Source organism: Zalophus californianus, chromosome 1 (genome assembly GCF_009762305.2).
Source record: "Zalophus californianus isolate mZalCal1 chromosome 1, mZalCal1.pri.v2, whole genome shotgun sequence".
Classification (NCBI taxonomy): Eukaryota; Metazoa; Chordata; class Mammalia; order Carnivora; family Otariidae; genus Zalophus; species Zalophus californianus.
This window is the reverse complement of record NC_045595.1, coordinates 163,047,172-163,065,294: the sequence shown is the minus strand read 5'-3', so window position 1 is coordinate 163,065,294 and position 18,123 is coordinate 163,047,172. Positions and strand designations below refer to the sequence as shown.

General features: G+C 41.4%; 1 long non-coding RNA gene across 1 annotated transcript; it reads left to right on the top strand.

Moving 5' to 3' along the window:
- The first annotated feature begins 1,365 nt into the window (after positions 1–1,365).
- LOC113916174 lies at positions 1,366–16,791 on the top strand. The gene is made up of 3 exons (XR_003517859.1): positions 1,366–1,414; positions 10,257–10,366; positions 16,653–16,791. It is a non-coding gene; the product is annotated as an uncharacterized LOC113916174 (long non-coding RNA).
- The last annotated feature ends 1,332 nt before the right edge of the window (positions 16,792–18,123 follow it).

Sequence of the window (18,123 nt, the reverse complement as noted above, 5' to 3'; positions counted from 1 at the left end):
CACACAAAGAATTTGGAGTATAATTCTAAATCAAAGGAGAACCACTGATGGGTTTTGCTGAAAGGAGTGAAATGTTCTAATTTGTCTTTGGAAGGATCATTATGAATGCCCTGTGGAAGATAAATCAGAAAACTAAGACAAGGGGGAAGTGAACTGGTTAGGAAGCTGCTATATCAATTCATGGAAAAAAAAAAAAGACAAAAAGAAATATGGTAACTTTACCAAAAATATAGAGATAAATTCCAGAGATATTTAGGCAATTGAAACAATAGGATTTAACACTTATATATGAAGGATCAATAATGACTCCCATGTTTCTGGTTTTTAATAGCTCAACAGATAGAAGTTTCATTCATCAAGAATGGAAATAAAAAAGAACAGACTTTAAGGTGGAGACATTTGGGGAGGGGAAGATCGTGAATTCTGCTTCATTTGCTGAATGTAGGAGTCCCATAGAGGTTCCTAATCAAAGCAGCAGCAGGAGGATATTTTCAGTATAGTTCTTGTGCCCATGACTGAGCACATACAGAGACAAACAGAAACTCCAAGCTAGAGTGGTATCAAGGAACAAGGGAGCAAAGAGTTTTAAGAAGGAAACGATGGGTCAGTATCAAAAGCTTGCAAAGAAATCAAAATAATGAATCTGAAATGTGTCAAAAGATCTTGGTGATTTGGAGCAAATGAGAGACCTTTTCCAGAGCAGGCTTAGCGAAGACATGGTGACTAAAACTTTACAACAGTGAGTAAAAATGCCAGACAGCAGGGAAGGAAATTATAGGCTAATCTTTCAAGAAGCTTGGCTAAAACAATACAACATTTGGCTCCTGCTTCAAAAAAGTGACATTCTGTTGGAAATTAAGAGTCATCTAGACTCTGCCAACAAACAGCATTTTTAGGCATCCCCCAACCCTTGATCATATTATCTGTGGCTGTAAAATTCTACATCAATAAAATGTGTATAATGACAGACCCCCCAAAATAAATCTATTAATTTTTGCATCAAATTAATATATTATAAATCAAGGTTATGTTTAGTTAAAGCTTCAACTTTGCTAAGAAAAAAACTAGCATTGCTTAATGGGGTATCCTAGGCAGTGAGAACTGGTTTCTACTACTGAAAACAGTCCATGAACAACTCTAGAGGCAAAACTGAATTTTCCAGGGGGAAGGAAAGATGGCGGAGGAGTAGGGGACCCTATTTCAACTGGTCCCCGGAATTGAGCTGGATATCTATCAGACCACTCTGAGCACCCACGAAACCAGCCTGAGATGTAAAAAGATCTGGATCTCTACAAACAGATATCGCAGGCAGTTGGTTTTGAGGTAGGAAGCGGGGAGCCGTGATTCCGCGGGCAGATATCAGAGGATAAACAGCAGCGTGAGGGAGCCTGGCCATGGGGATCCTACACCGCTGGTGAGTGACAGCCTCACGTGCTGGGGACAGGGCACAGACTCTGCAGACCAGTAGCCTCAGGGGGAGGTGGGGGAAGGACTTTAGGGCAGCCCCCAGGGGCGGAAACCCAGAGCGGCGGGGTCATGCCTGCAAACTGGGGGCGGCTGGCAGTTTTAGAACCACAAAGGGCAGAGATGTGCTCCGACCTGTAGGCAGGATTGGGGGTGCTGCAGAGGGGCACACAACCCAGGACACCGCAGTTTATAGCAGCACGGACAGAAACGGAGACGGTGTCGCCTGGAGAGCTCACTGAAGAACAGAATGTGGTCTCTCTGCTCTGAGGCAGAGGGTTGGAAACCGTCTCTTCTGCTCTGACTCGCGGAAGAGACATGGAAAGCTGCCAGGGAAAGCCACCAGAGAACAAAAGCCCCAAAAACTGATTCCCGCTGAGCCCATCCCCCGCCACAGGGGGCCAGGGCAACTCCGCCCAAACAGGGTTGCCTGAGTAACAGCGCGGCAGGCCCCTCCCCCAGAAGACAAGCTGGGAAAACAAGAGGCCGGCAACCCTAAGCTCCCTAGAAAACAGGTCCATCTTGCTTGGGTTCTGGTCAATAATTTGGACTCTAGGCATTCCCTCAAACACCCTTCAACAGAATGACTAGGAGAAGGAGCCCCCAAAATAGAAAAGACTCAGAGATTATGACTTATGCCGCAGATTTACAAATGGATGCAGATATAATCAAGATGCCGGGGAGAGAACTCAGGCTAGCAATTGTGAAGACAATGGCTAGAATGGAGAAATCAATTAATGGCAACATAGTGTCTCTAAGGGCAGAAATGAAAGCTGAACTGGCAGAACTTAAAAATGCTATCAATGAGATCCAATCCAATCTACATAATCTAACAGCTAGGGTAAGTGAGGCAGAAGAACGAATAAGCGACCTGGAAGACAATATAATAGAAAGGGAAAAGAGGAGGCCAGGGAAAAACAACTCAGAATCCATGAAAATAGAATGAGAGAAATAAGTGACACCATGAAGCATTCCAGTGTCAGAATAATTGGAATCCGGGAGGGAGTGGAGAGAGAGGACTAGAAGATATATTTGAGCAAATCGTACCTGAAAACTTCCCTAATCTGGGGAATGAAACAAACATTCGCGTCCTAGAGGCAGAAAGGACTCCTCCCAAGATCAAGGAAAACAGGCCAACACCCCAGCATGTAATAGTAAAACTTACAAATCTTAGAACCAAGGAAACCATCTTAAGGGCAGTTAGGGGGAACAGATTCCTTACGTACAGAGGGAGGAACATCAGAATAACGTCAGACCTATCCACAGAGACCTGGCAAGCCAGAAAGGCCTGGCAAGACATATTCAGGGTACTAAGAGAGAAGAACATGCAGCCAAGAATACTTTATCCGGCAAGGCTTTCATTTAGAATGGATGGAGAGATGCAGAGCTTCCACGACTGGCAGAAACTGAAAGAATATGTGACCACTAAGCCGGCCCTGCAAGAAATATTAAGGGGGGGGGGGGGTTCTATAAAAGGGGAAAGACCCCAAGAGTGATATACAACAGAAATTTACAGGGACAATCTATAAAAACAACGTCTTCACAGGCAACATGATGACAATTCATATCTTTCAATAATCACTCTCAACGTGAATGGCCTAAATGCTCCCATAAAACGGCACAGGGTTGCAGATTGGATAAAAAGACAGGACCCATCCATATGCTGCCTACAAGAGACTCATTTTGAACGTAAAGATACATCCAGACTGAAAGTGAAGGGATGAAGATCCATCTTCCATAACAGCGGACCTCAAAAGAAAGCTGGGGTAGCAATTCTTATAACAGATAAATTAGATTTTAAACTAAAGTCTGTAATTAGAGACACAGAAGGAAACTATATCATTCTTAAAGGGTCTATCCAACAAGAAGATCTAACAATTGTAAATATCTACACCCCCAACATGGGAGCAGCCATCTACATAAGCCAACTGTTAACCAAAATAAAGAGTCATATTGATAACAATACGTTAATTGTAGGAGACCTCAATACTCCACTCTCAGCAATGGACAGATCATCTAGGCAGAAAATCAACAAGAAAAAAGAGCTTTGAATAATACATTGGACCAGATGGACCTCATAGATATTTACAGAACATCCCGCCCTAAAACAACAGAATACTCATTCTTCTCGGGCGCACATGGAACTTTCTCCAGAATAGATCACATACTAGGTCACAAATCAGGTCTCAACCGATACCAAATGATTGAGATTATTCCCTGCATATTCTCAGACCACAATGCTTTAAAACTGGAACTCAATCACAAGAAAAAATTTGGCAGAAACACTTGGAAGCTAAAGACCACTCTGCTCAAGAATGTTTGGGTCAACCAGGAAATCAAAGAAGAACTTGAACAATTCATGGAAATCAATGAGAACAAAAACACATCGGTCCAAAACCTATGGGATACTGCAAAGGCAGTCCTAAGGGGGAAATACATAGCCATCTAAGCCTCACTCAAAAAAATAGAAAAATTCTGAATTCACCAACTAACTCTACACCTTAAAGAACTAGAGAAAAAGCAACAAACAATGCCTAAGCCACGCATTAGAAGAGAAATAATTAAAATTAAAGCAGAGATCAACGAATTAGAAACCAGAAACATAGTAGATCAGATCAATGAAACTAAAAGTTGGTTCTTTGAAAGAATTAATAAGATCGATAAACCACTGGCCAGACTTATCCAAAAGAAAAGAGAAAGGACCCAAATTAATAAAATTATGAATGAAAAGGGAGAGATCACAACTAACACCAAGGAAATAGAAACAATTATTAGGAATTATTATCAACAACTATATGCCAATAAACTGAGCAATCTGGATGAAATGGAGGCCTTCCTGGAAACCTATAAGCTACCAAAACTGAAACAGGAAGAAATTGACAACCTGAATAGGCCAATAACCAGTAACGAGATTGAAGCCGTGATCAAAAACCTACCAAAAAACAAGAGTCCAGGGCCTGACGGATTCCCTGGGGAATTCTACCAAACATTCAAAGAAGAAATAATACCTATTCTACTGAAGCTGTTTCAAAACATAGAAAGAGAAGGAAAACTTCCAAACTCATTCTATGAGGCCAGCATTACCCTAATCCCCAAACCAGGCAAAGACCCCATCAAAAAGGAGAATTTCAGACTGATATCCCTGATGAATATGGATTCCAAAATCCTCAACAAAATCCTAGCTAATAGGATCCAACAATACATTAAAAGGATCATCCACCACAACCAAGTGGGATTTATCCCCGGGATGCAAGGGTGGTTCAACATTCGCAAATCAATCAGTGTGATAGAACACATTAATAAGAGGAGGGAGAAGAACCATATGGTCCTCTGAATTGATGCAGAAAAAGCATTTGACAAAATACAACATCCTTTCCTGATTAAAACTCTTCAGAGTCTAGGGATAGAGGGAACATTCCTCTGGTTCATAAAATCCATCTATGAAAAACCCACAGCGAATATCATCCTCCATGGGGAAAAGCTGAGAGCCTTTCCCTTAAGATCAGGAACACATCAAAGATGCCCACTCTTGCCACTATTGTTCAACATAGTACTAGAAGTCCTAGCAACAGCAATCAGACAACAAAAAGAAATAAAAGGTATTCAAAATGGCAAAGAAGAAGTCAAACACCCTCTTTTCGCAGACGACATAATACTTTATGTGGAAAACCCAAAAGACTCCACCCCCAAATTACTAGAACTCATACAGCAATTCAGTAATGTGGCAGGATACAAAATCAATGCACAGAAATCAGTTGCTTTCTTATACACTAACAACACAACCGTAGAAAGAGAAATTAGAGAAACGATGCCATTTACAATAGCACCAAAAACCGTAAGATACCTCGGAATAAACCTAACCAAAGAGGTAAAGGATCTACACTCTAGGAACTACAAAACACTCATGAAAGAAATTGAAGAAGACACAAAAAGATGGAAAAACATTCCATGCTCATGGATCGGAAGAATAAACATTGTTAAAATGTCTATGCTACCCAGAGCAATCTATACCTTCAGTGCCATCCCGATCAAAATTCCAATGACATTTTTCAAAGTGCTGGAATAAACAATCCTAAAATTTGTATGGAATCAGGAAAGACCCCGAATCACTATGGAAATATTGAAAAAGAAAAACAAAGCTGGGGGCATCACGTTGCCTGATTTCAAGCTATATTACAAAGCTGTGATCACCAAGACAGCATGGTACTGGCACAAAACAGACATACAGACAATGGAACAGAATAGAGAATCCAGATATGGACCCTCAACTCTATGGTCAAATAATCTTTGACAAAGCAGGAAAAAACATGCAATGGAAAAAAGACAGTCTCTTCAATAAATGGTGCTGGGAAAACTGGACAGCCACAGGCAGAAGAATGAAACTCGACCATTCTCTAACACCATTCACAAAGATAAACTCAAAGTGGATGAAAGACCTCAATGTGAGACAGGAATCCATCAAAATCCTAGAGGAGAATATAGGCAGTAACCTCTTTGACATCGGCCACAGCAACTTCTTTCCAGATACATCTCCAAAGGCTAGTGAAACAAAAGCAAAAATGAACTTTTGGGACTTCATCAAGATAAAAAGCTTCTGCACAGCAAAGGAAACAGTCAACAAAACAAAGAGGCAACCCACAGAATGGGAGAAGATATTTACAAATGACACTACAGATAAAGGGCTGGTAGCCAAGATCTATAAAGAACTTCTCAAACTCAATACTCAAAAAACAAATAATCAAGTCAAAAAGTGGGCAGAAGATATGAAAAGACACTTCTCTGAAGAAGACATACAAATGGCTAACAGACACATGAAAAAATGTTCATCATCAGCCATCAGGGCAATTCAAATCAAAACCACATCGAGATACCACCTTACACCAGTTAGAAGGGCAAAAATGGACAGGGAAAGAAACAACAAATGTTGGAGAGGTTGTGGAGAAAGGGGGACCCTCTTACTCTGTTGGGGGGAATGCAAGTTGGTACAGCCACTTTGGAAAACAGTGTGGAGGTGCCTCAAAAAATTAAAACTAGAGCTACCCTATGACCCAGCAATTGCACTCCTGGGTATTTACCCCAAAGACACAGATGTAGTGAAAAGAAGGGCCATATGCACCCCAATGTTCATAGCAGCAATGTCCGCAATAGCCAAACTGTGGAAAGAGCTGAGATGCCCTTCAACAGATGAATGGATAAAGAAGATGTGGTCCATATATACAATGGAATATTACTCAGCCATCAGAAAGGATGAATACCCAACTTTTACATCAACATGGATGGGACTGGAGGAGATGATGCTAAGTGAAATAAGTCAAGCAGAGAAAGTCAATTATCACATGGTTTCACTTATTTGTGGAACATCAGGAATAGCAGGGAGGACACTAGGAGAAGGAAGGGAGAAATGAAGGGGGGGAAATCGGAGGGAGAGATGAACCATGAGAGACTATGGACTCTGGGAAACAAACTGAGGGTTCTAGAGGGGAGGGGTGTGGGAGGATGGGTTAGCCCGGTGATGGGTATTAAGGAGGGGCACGTGCTGCATGGAGCACTGGGTGTTATACGAAAACAATGGCTCATGGATCACTACATCAAAAACTAATGATGTACTGTATGGTGACTAACATAACATAATAAAATTTGAAAAAAAAATGAATTTTCCAAGTGATTTATGCAGCTTAAGGTCCTAAAATTTTCATAGTACAATAAACTCTGTGGAGTCCTAGTCAAAAAACAAAGTGCAATCTGTAATAATGTAAACAATTGACCTTTATTTCTAGAGATGGCAGCTCCAAGTATCAAATGAGATTCTTCTCCAACCTAAGTCACCAGAATTATACTTTTGGTAAATTGTCCCCAAATCTGCCCTTATGATAATTACAGAAGTCTAAGTAGGCTCAGGTATGCTGTGATAACAACCCCAAACTTTCAATGATTTAAAGAAAAGATTTATTTCTTATGTTACATATCCATAACAGCTTAACCAAGCGTTCTACTCTTCTTAGCCATTCAGAAACACAGACTCACAGAACTGCCACCATTTCAAACATCACAGAGCAAAAAGCCTTGCAATCAGCCAGAATAACAAATGTCATCTTTGCTCATAAATATTTAGCTAGAACTAGTCACGTGGCCCAAACCTAAATATAAAAGGACCGCAGAAATAGGGAATTCAATCGTACCATGAACCCAAAAGGTGAAGAGACAGACACACTGGGAGAATTTTGTTAATGACTACCACATATATTATACTGATTAGACTCACAATTATGTATATTTTCAAGTTTTATGAGTCCTGGGTGGAGACCACCCTTTGTGTATTCTTTCTATGTCACCAAAATAACATCTTACTTTATCGACTCAGGTGTCCTAATCAAACCAGAAACTCTCAAGAAATTCAAAGCAGAGTTTAAATATTACTCTAAATAGGGTTATTTGTATACACTAAAAGAATAATCACACGTAAGGAAACATGTTTTTAAAGTGTGTAACAGAAAAATAAAATTATTTTCTATAAGGATAATTGGATACCATGCTGTTCAGGAGATGCAAGTTCTACATTTCACTGGCAAATGAGTACCCTTCTTTAATAAAGGGCTAATCAGGATTTATTCTTCACTTGGGAAGACAGAGAAGGGAATGTTTTCATGGGCTGCTACTGCCACAAACCTTCTCCCTGAACAATTCCCTCTAGCTATATTTTTAATTGATTGGCTCCTTTCCAGACATCTTTACATTATGCAGTGAAGCAGAAGAAATACAATGTTTTGACCTTGACCTTATAGTAAGAATTTCTTTACAAGTTTTTCTCCTAAGCCTGTTGCTCCCCAAAGCCAGACAAGCTTTATTTTGCTGCAATGAGATTATTTATTCAATAAATTCAGAATTGTTAGCAGCCTACAAATTAATTATAAAATGAAATTATTAATAGCACATTTGGAAATTGTGTTTGTATGCTCATACCAATGTTGTTTGTATAAAACATTTTTTTCCATGTAATTCCTTCCAATCTCTCTTGTTCTATCATCCCATTCACCATGATTTTTGCAACAACTAAGTCCCACTGATAGCTCTATGATAACACTGATTTCTCCTTACTAATTTATTCAGAGCCAATGACTATGAAGCAACCCTCTTCCTAAAGCAAAAACCTGCCTTTTAGAACAAAGTTTCTTTTTTTGTGTTTTTTTTCTTTCTAAACCAGGACACTTCTCTGAGCATCTTCAAAGAACAAGTTTCTAGAGTCAGTTTTCCCTTTTTTTTTGAACTTGTAAACTGAATCAGTTCTCCTCTTAGCTGCCCATTTGGTATTAGATGTTTGTGGTACTTGAATTCTTGTGGATTCAGGCATAGTCTAAATTTATATAAATCCCTCAAGCTAACATTGAACAAATGATTTGACCAGGTAGCTCTCTTCTTAAGGGTAGAGTTATTTTCAAATTAAAGTAAAATAACCAAAGTTAATCCCTGACCCCAACATTAAGAAGTTAAATAGATCTGTTCCCCATGTGCATGTATTCACATACAGTTGCTAATCAAGCCTAAACTTCAGGACCTCTCATTTGCCCAAGGCCCAGAGTAAATCCCTAGCATTGCTGTATTCATAATACTATTTTCCTTAAAGAGGGGCCTAAAGCTGTTATAAGCTTCAGCTCCCACAAAATCTGGATCTACCCTATACGTCCTATTAAAATTAGATGCAACTCCTTCTTGGTCATCACAAGACAGATAAAAAGAAATAGTCAAAGAGTTTTTTCTCATTTTTGAAAGAATATTATATAAAACGAACAAAATTATGGGTATGCCAATACCTGAGAATAAGGTAATCAAATTAACAAACCTAAGTATTATAAGAGTAGAATATTTTAAAGAAGTAGCTGCCATGGAAACTGGTACAACTATATATATATGTATATATACAATTGTATATATAATAATTATACAAACTGAATTTATTTATATTGCTTTTAGTGTAAATAGATGGCAAATTCCCTCTTCTTTTGTCTACCTTTAATGTTGACTTTAAGGATTGCAAATATTTCTAATAACAGCAACCCACTGAAGGTTAAGTTAAGGCTCAGACAGAACCAGCACTAGTCAAAGCAGCAGGAACAGCTTTAGTGAAATCACAAAGACAGAATTCCCACAATGAAACTCAATGTCTTTATGGTGGTAATCTCTAAAACAGTAGTTCATAATCTTGGGGGTCAAAAGCCTCCCTCTGAGACTTTAATGCATGTTATGGATGCTTCATCCAGAAAAATGCGTATTCATATTGATGCATAAAATTTCAGGGAGTTCTTGGACCTTAGTTCATATGTCCTTAGAACTTAGCTAACAAACCCTTGATTTATCATCTAGAAATTATGGTATATTATATTCTTTGGTTTCAACAGAAATGTTATCTAGTGGCCATATCAATATTTGGTTATTTATATATGAAAGACACACCTCCCTCTAAATAACTTATTATATAACTTAACTGCAAACAAACCTGACATGTGGCTATGACCCAGACTTTCAATTCAATTTGTTTCCTTAACTGAGACCAAGAAGCACTTTTAACTGTAAGAAATTAGCTCTGTAACAGAAATGAACCTGAAAAAAAGAGAGCAGGGCAGGAGAGGCAATGCTTGTTCAATACTGACAAGACCAGTCTGCTTCATCAAACCTCTTTGATGTGTGTGTTGGGATTCCTATGTTGAATGAAACTTTTGAAGTCTGTATGGATGCTGGAAGTGAGAAGGGAGAAAATAAAAAGCTCGATTAACTAAACAATTTACTTCTTTTGTCAGGACTTCATCTCCCTCCTCACTGGGCTACAACCATCTTCCTGGTCTCATCAATGAGCACTGAAATGATCCACAGCCTGGAATTCGTCTGTGCTCTATCAAGAAGCATCTAAGTGGGTTTCTCCCTATAGCTGGCAGGTCATGTCTACTACCCAGGTGTTTGCTTGGTTTCTGTCCTGATGGGGTGCAAGTGCTGATGTTGCTGGGTAGAGGATGACCTTATTCTCTCACCCGGCCCTACTGTTCTCATGATTTTTTTTTTTTATTATTCCTTTCCTTGACTTATTCTACAATAATTATGCTCTCTTTGCTCCTGCCAAGTTAGTGACTTCCTTGCATTGGATTCTAACTTCACTGTGTCCCCTAATCCTCAAATGCCTACTTGATTTCAGTCCACTCCCTTGTCTGACTCCCAGCGGTACCAGTATGTGGACCGACACACTCAGTCCCATTCAACACACCCAGGGGCACATGCTCACTCACCCTCATAAGCAGCCACCCCCAGGCCCTTGGTTTTATACACTCACTCACTCACATCCAGTCCTGCCATTTACAATCACTCAGCCCCACTCATGCTTACTCATATAATCACCTACAACAGCCCCATTCATTCACATTCCTGCTCACTGCCACAGCATCCTACTCGTACTCCTTCACACGTACAACTAGTCAGCCCACGGACTTCCATTCAGTCTTGCTCAGTCTCACTCAGCCCCCCACACTCACACTCAGGCTAGTCAGCTCACTCAGTCACACAGTCACTGGTCCCTCTCCCTCATAAACTCACCATCCTGCACACTCAGGATGGAGCCACACTCATACTCAGGGCCATTGATACTCTTCATAGTCACACACCCAGCCATACCCTGTCACAAAATGTTCCAGTTCACACCTAGTGACACCTAGTCCCACTCACACCTAGTCACATGCAGTTCCACTCACACGTAGTCCCACAAAGTCACACTCACACCTAGTCCCATGCAGTCACACTCATACCTAATCTCACACAGTCCTACTCACACCTGGTCCCACTCTATCCTACTCACTCTGTCATTTGCTGTCACACTCACCCAACCTCATTAACAGAGTCTCTCTCCTCTGCATGCACTCACACTTGCTCACCTGCAGCACTCATGCAGACTTTCCCCATCATATCTGCAAGCTGTCTTTGTCTGTCCAGGCTCCATAACAATATACCATAAACTCAGTGAATTAATAACAATAAACACTTACTTCTCACAGTTCTGGAAGCTGGAAGTCCAAAATCAAGATGCCAGCAGATTGGGTGTCCAGTAAGAGTCCTCTTCCTGGTTCATAAAAGATGTCTTTTGCTGTATCCTCACATGGTAGAAAGGTGAGAGAGAGCTCTCTGGAGTCTCTTTTACAGGAACACTAATCCATTCATGAGAGATGAAGCATCTCCTAAAGAACCCACCATCACATCAAGGGTTAAGTTTCAACATATGAACTTCCAGGGGTGGGGGGGCAGGGGGACACAAACATTCAGTCCATAAGCACAAGTTTACTCATACACTCACACCTAGTCCCTGCACTCTGGTACAGAAATTCCCAACCCCAGTCACACACACACTCACCCACACTCACTTGGAGTCCCATGCATGTGGGCACACATATCAAGTCACACATACACACAATACACACATACACATACTACCAAGTCCCACTACACACAAGTTCCCATGCTGAGTCCTACTGACTCATACACAAACACCCAGTGCCACTCCCTCACACTGAATCCCACCTACCCCATTCGACCCTCCCTCTCTCACACTCAGTCACAGCTTCACCCACCTACTTTCCCTCTCCCCACCCTCACTGACATCCATACCCAAAGTCACTCACTCCTTCAGTGACCTGGTCAACCAAAGGGCTGCCACACTCAATAATATTTGTTCTTCCCAAAGTGTTATTTTTTCACTAAGCAATAGCAGAGAATGGCATAGTAATATGGTCTCCTCTTTTTTCTAAGGTTTTCAGTGATATCCCTTTTTATTTAGGTGCTAAAGGAACAGGGCTACCTGTCCTAAGAGAAGGGCACTTTAAGTTCTGAATGACTTGAGAAGCTTCCTTAGAATAAAGTTGAATTCAGTTAGGAAAAACCACACTGTACTTCAAAAGAGAAAACTGAATGCGGGGAACTGGTTCACAAAGGAGCTGGAAGCACTAAAGAGGTTTCAGTGGAGAGTCAGGCAGTTCTAGAAGTACCAATTCTAGAAAGCCACTAAGACCCATAAGGAAGGGAAGATAATGGGAAGAAGTAGTGTATTAGCTAGGGTTCTACAGAGAAACAGAACCTAGGAGGGAGAGAGAGAAGGAAAAAGGAAAAGAGAGATTGTAAGGAACTAGCTCATGTGACTGTTAGGGTTGGCAAGTTGGAAATTTTAGGGCTGGCTGGCAGCCTGTAAATTCAGGTACGATTTGATGTTGTAGCCTTGAGGCAGAATTGCTTCTTCTTAGAGAAATCTCAGTCTTTGCCCACTCACATTATGAAGGGCAATCAAGTCAATTGATGGTACATGTTAATTACATCCACAACTACCTTCACAGCCACATCTAGTGTGACCTAACAACTGGGCACCACAGCCTAGCCAAGCCAACATGTTAGGTTTACCCTCACAAATGGTGTTACAGGAGCTCAGGGTAGAGGTCACCTAGCAAGAGCTGTCTAGAGAGGAGACACAGCCAGTGCTGGACACTGATGCAGGGAGAAGGGAAAACCTGCAGGGGCTCCCTCCTTCTGCTCTCCAGTCTGCTCCAGTGCCTCACACCGGCCTAACCCAACTGAAACTAGTTGGCAAGAGATCTGGGGAATGTCATTTGCAAGGGTCAACACCCTTGGAACACAGCAAAGGAGGGAAGGGTGGGAGTGGGACTAAAAGTATCAGGAAGGACTAGCAGAGGAGGAATAGGAGTTTAAGGTCTGTGAAGTGTTTGATTTCTGAAACCAGGTGCCCATTTGACCCAGGAAGGAGATGTGTACATGAATTGAAAACATTCACAGACTAAACATAAAGCAACCTCAGCCATGCTCTGCTCAGAAGACTCGAACTACTGACCCTCAAAGAACCCCTGGGGCCTGGGTTACAAAAAGGCTGTTTGGTACCTGCAAACAATGGTATTCATGGGCCAACCAGACTCCAATTCCCTCTAAGCCTAAGTTGTAGGAGGACAGACATGCTTTTGAACCAAGTAAGCCAGTGGCCAGTGGGGCCATCCCTGATTTCACTGGAAACTGGGTGAAATGATCCCCCAAAATTGCCATTCCCCCAGGGCCATCAGAATGCCAAGAATACAGGGGATATACAACAAAAATGGGATGAATGACTTCTTGCGGGTTTTATTTTTTATTTTTAATTTAATTTTATGTCAAGATGCTTGCTCAGGACTCTCCAGTGATTCCATTATCTTCCCAACCATCCTGGAAGGACTGGGGTATGTTCAATCTTTGGGTGTCATATTTATGAATCCATGTCCTGCAGTTTTATCTTGATGAGGTAAGGTCTTTTATCATTAAAATGTCTTTTCCAAAAGAGGGACTTAAATTATGCTGTTAATTATATAGTCACATTTATCTTTAGGTAAATAAATGCAAATGGGACATTAGAGGCTAGCCAAGGAGAATTTCTTCTCCTTCAAACACTCCAGAAGCTATAGAAAAGAATGCAGCAGGATCTTACAGTTGATAGGGAACCCAATTTTCTATGCTATGCAGAAATCTTTTATATAGGAGATGCCTGGCTGGCTCAGTTGGAAGAGCATGCAATTCTTGATCTTGAGGTTGTGATTCAGCCCCATGTTGGGTGTAGAATTACTTAAAAATAAATAAACTTTAAAAAAGAAATCTCTTATATAAGATCTCGGGAAGTGATCATCTGTCCCTTCATAATACTCAAAATTCAATTTTTTAATTCATAAAACTCAAAAAATACTTGAGGACCTACTATCTACACGTACTCAAAGTGCCAACATATAGGGATGAATGTGAAGAACAAGTTCCTCTTCTCATAAAGATATCATTCTAGTGATAGGAGACGAAAAGAGAAAGATAAAGAAGCAAAACAAGGAAAGTAATTTCAGATCATGATAAATGCTCAGAATGGGGGCTGGGACATGCTCTTGGAGAAAGTGATATGGAGACTGAAAAATGAGAAGTACTACCAAACGTCATTTAACATAAAATTAAATTAAAAATAAAAAATAAAACAATATCCAAGGCAAATGTGATAGCCCTGACATGGGAATAAGCTTGGCATGTTAAAGTGAAGGAATACCAAAAAGCCACAGAGCGAGTCTCCACTGGAGTATCAGAAAGGTAGAGGGGCACTTTTGATTGTCACATGATAGCCTGGTGGTCTTGCTATTTCATAAACAGGGGCCAAGGATGCTAAATATCTAGCACTAATCAAAGTGGTCCTGCTCCAGAAAGAACTTTCCCACCCAAAATACCAGCACCTCCTTTGAGCAACCCTGACAGACAACAGTGAGTGAAATAGATAAAGGGAAGGTCAAGCAGTTAGACTGGGGGCACATCAGAAGGGCTTTGGGGCCACAGTAAGAGTGAAGAAGTGCAACGAAAGTCATTAAATGCAAAGAAACATTTTCAAAAGTCCTAGAGATAGGAAGGATAACACCTTTTATGCAACATTCTATCCCATCACAGAGTCCTGATTTAGAGGATCCTCTTTATACTTAAATTGAGTCTGTAATTTCCACTTAAATTCCTACTAACACAGAAGGAAACCCCAGAAGGTTCCCTCTTGGTCTGAATCTCCACCTTCAGACTCCATTACACCCTGGTCTGGGGCCAGTTCTATAACCATTAGAGCAAATTCCACAATTCACAGGTCTGTATCTCAAGTGAAAATGAAATCCGTTTTTCCATTTCTTTGTTGTTCCCACTTTATCCTTTTCCCTAGCTCTTCTTAGTAACTGGCTGTTAGGACTCAGTCCCCATGTTCTATTCCAGATGATTATTTCTACTTGGATAGAGGGCCTGCAACTTATAACTGCTAAGAGCCCTCATTCTCCTAAGACTGGACCCTACTTGGTTTTTGCCAATGCCAATACTTTCAGCATTCAAATCCTGCCCATGAACCCTAAAGCCATAGCAGATGTTCTATCACTTCCAACCAGACTTTCCTAATGCCCACCACATGGCTACCTGGCTGCATTTCCATGCATCATCTTGTTGCTGACATGTCTGTGTTCACACTATGCCAATCTGCTAAGACGCTAAGGGAAGTAGACCATTGTACAAGGGCAATGACTTGGGAGTCAAGCCTGGGTGTGAATCTGATGCCATAGTTGACTAACTGTGGAATTCTTTTTAATCTCTTAGAGCTTTAGTTTCCTAAAGCACTGATGATGGTGATGATGATAATGATACGGCCTCAAAGCTCTGTAATAAGTAACTGAGCATGACATGGGTCTTCAAATGCAGCTATTGCTATCTTCATTTATTATCATTGCTGGGCCTTTCTTTCTTTTTTTTTTTTTTTTAGAGAGTGGAGGGAGAGGGGCAGAGGAAGAGAGGGAGAGAGAATCTTAGGCTCCACACCCAGCGTGGAGCCTGAGGCAGGGCTGCATCTCACAACTGTGAGATCATGACCTGAGCCGAAACCAAGAGTCAGATGCTCAACTGACTGAACCACCCAAGCATCCTGGGCCTTTCTAATAAAGGCCAAAAGCTTCCATTTATCACCAGGCACGTTGGATTCTGTGCCCTCACTGCCCTTTTGCCTCCTTAAACCTCTGCTCCATGCTAACAAGTGTGCCCATTTACTGGTTCTGGTCCCCTGTGATGAAAAAACTGAACTATAGGCATGACTCCAAATCAGTGTAATTACTGAGTTAACCAAGTCACAAAAGACTATTGAGCAGGAAGGGGTGGGTGTACACAGGAAGAGGTAGATGCAGAGAGGTATTCTTGGAATGCCAAAAAGGTAGGGCAATTGCTGAGGATAAGGCTAAATGGAGGTTTGAGACAGGAGAAAATAGCAGGGAGTGGGAAGAGAGAACAAAGGAACTCTTATCCTCAATTATCCTGATAGTTCTGGGCTTGGCCTACATTAGCAGAATCTTTGTTTAGATGTTCATTTTGCTTTGGCTGTAGAGGCCCCTCCCGGTGGGGTTGCGGGGAGTTTTATAACCCATCGTCCCACTGCTCTCTCCTGTGGTTTTAAGTGACTGAAGAGGAAAGGAACCAGTCAGTACAATTAGGCCCCTTCCATACAACACAGCTGCATTTCTTCATAGAGATTTACTTTTGACAAGTAATTTATGTTGCTTTCAATGACTATGGGCTGTTACTGGGGCCGGGGGAGGAAAGGATTGGAGACAAGATTGCTGGGAGTGTTCTGAGGTCGCTTGTTTTAACAGGTGGCCTGAAGAAACTGCTGACTTGAAGCGAGGACACAGCTGCTCTCAGCTGGCTTCACTGATGCAGAAGCCTAACTGAACCCGGACCAGGCATAACCCAGGTGCAGCAAGGGAACAGCTGCCTGTATTTTAATTGGGGGAAAGAAGTGGCACGGATTTGAAAAGTAATATTGTAAGAACCAGAGTGCAGAGGGATGGCTTGATTCCACTCCATTTTATTATTTGCCATAAACAGTTTATTAACACATATACTGAGTGAATGATGGTGTCTCTTTAGAGGGCTTTCACCAATGTCGATGACCAATGCTTCTCAGACTTTAATGTGCAGAGAAATCACCTGGGGACCTTGTTAAACTTCAAATTCAGATTCAGGAGGTCTGGGATGTGCCTGAGATTCTGCATTTCTAACAAGTTCCAGGCTAATGGCAGGTCTGCTGGTCCATAGATGACACTATGAGTAACAAGTCTGTCAACCACACAGCACTTCAGAGTACAAGACTGCTAAGAACACTGGTAAGCTGTCACATGTTAGAAATGGGCTATCAGTAGGAAATGAAAGTAAACTACATACTGATGAGATTTTAAAGGAAATTGCATGACTAAAGCGCTCATTAATATTAATGATCTAAAATTGCTCTTTTGACCTCTTAGACATCTGACCATATACTGTGGGCTTAAAAAGTACCCATTACAATTGTATCAGAAATGGCTTAGTGTATGAATATTTCAATTTCTGAGAAATTTAACTACAGCGTTTTTTTTTTTATTACTCTGACCATACAATCAAGCAGCCAAGGGACTCTCTTAAATTATTGAATTCAGCAATTTAACTATATGCAAAGTTTTAGAAAGGCTTTTCCTCCACTTTGGCAAAATGTTTAATTCTGATGCCTAAATCAGTAAAAATTCAGGGCAAATATCAGTAAGAATGCATTGCATGGAGAAACCTGGGAGCACAGACCCACGCAAATGATTCACTGCATGTGCCATAGCTGACAGAGAAAGAACATCTGGCATTATTAAGGCAAGGCGCTTTCGACCTTCTCTCTGTCTCCCAATATGAAATTGCACTATTGCTGCCCTGTAAGAGAAAAAGATGAAAGGAGAAAGCTGCGGTGAGTCAGGAGGAGGAACCTAAGAGCTGGGCCCTGCAGCCCTGGGGAGTCTGTGAGAGGAAGAAAGAAACAGAGCAAACGTTCGCCCTGCCCTCCCTTCCAGGCGAGGCAGGAGCCGCGTTAGAGAGACTGAGGGTCCAACAGAAATACAGAGAACTGGGGGCTGCCAGTGGGGAGGGTGGGGAGGGATGGGCACAAACAGGTGAAGGCTAGTGGGAAACAGCTTCCAGTGATGGAGTGCATAAGTCACTGGGGAGAAAAGGCACAGCATAGGGAATGCAGTCAGTAATAGTGTGACAGTGGGCCTGGTGACAGACCGTAGCTACACTTGTGAGCACAGCATCACATATAGAGTT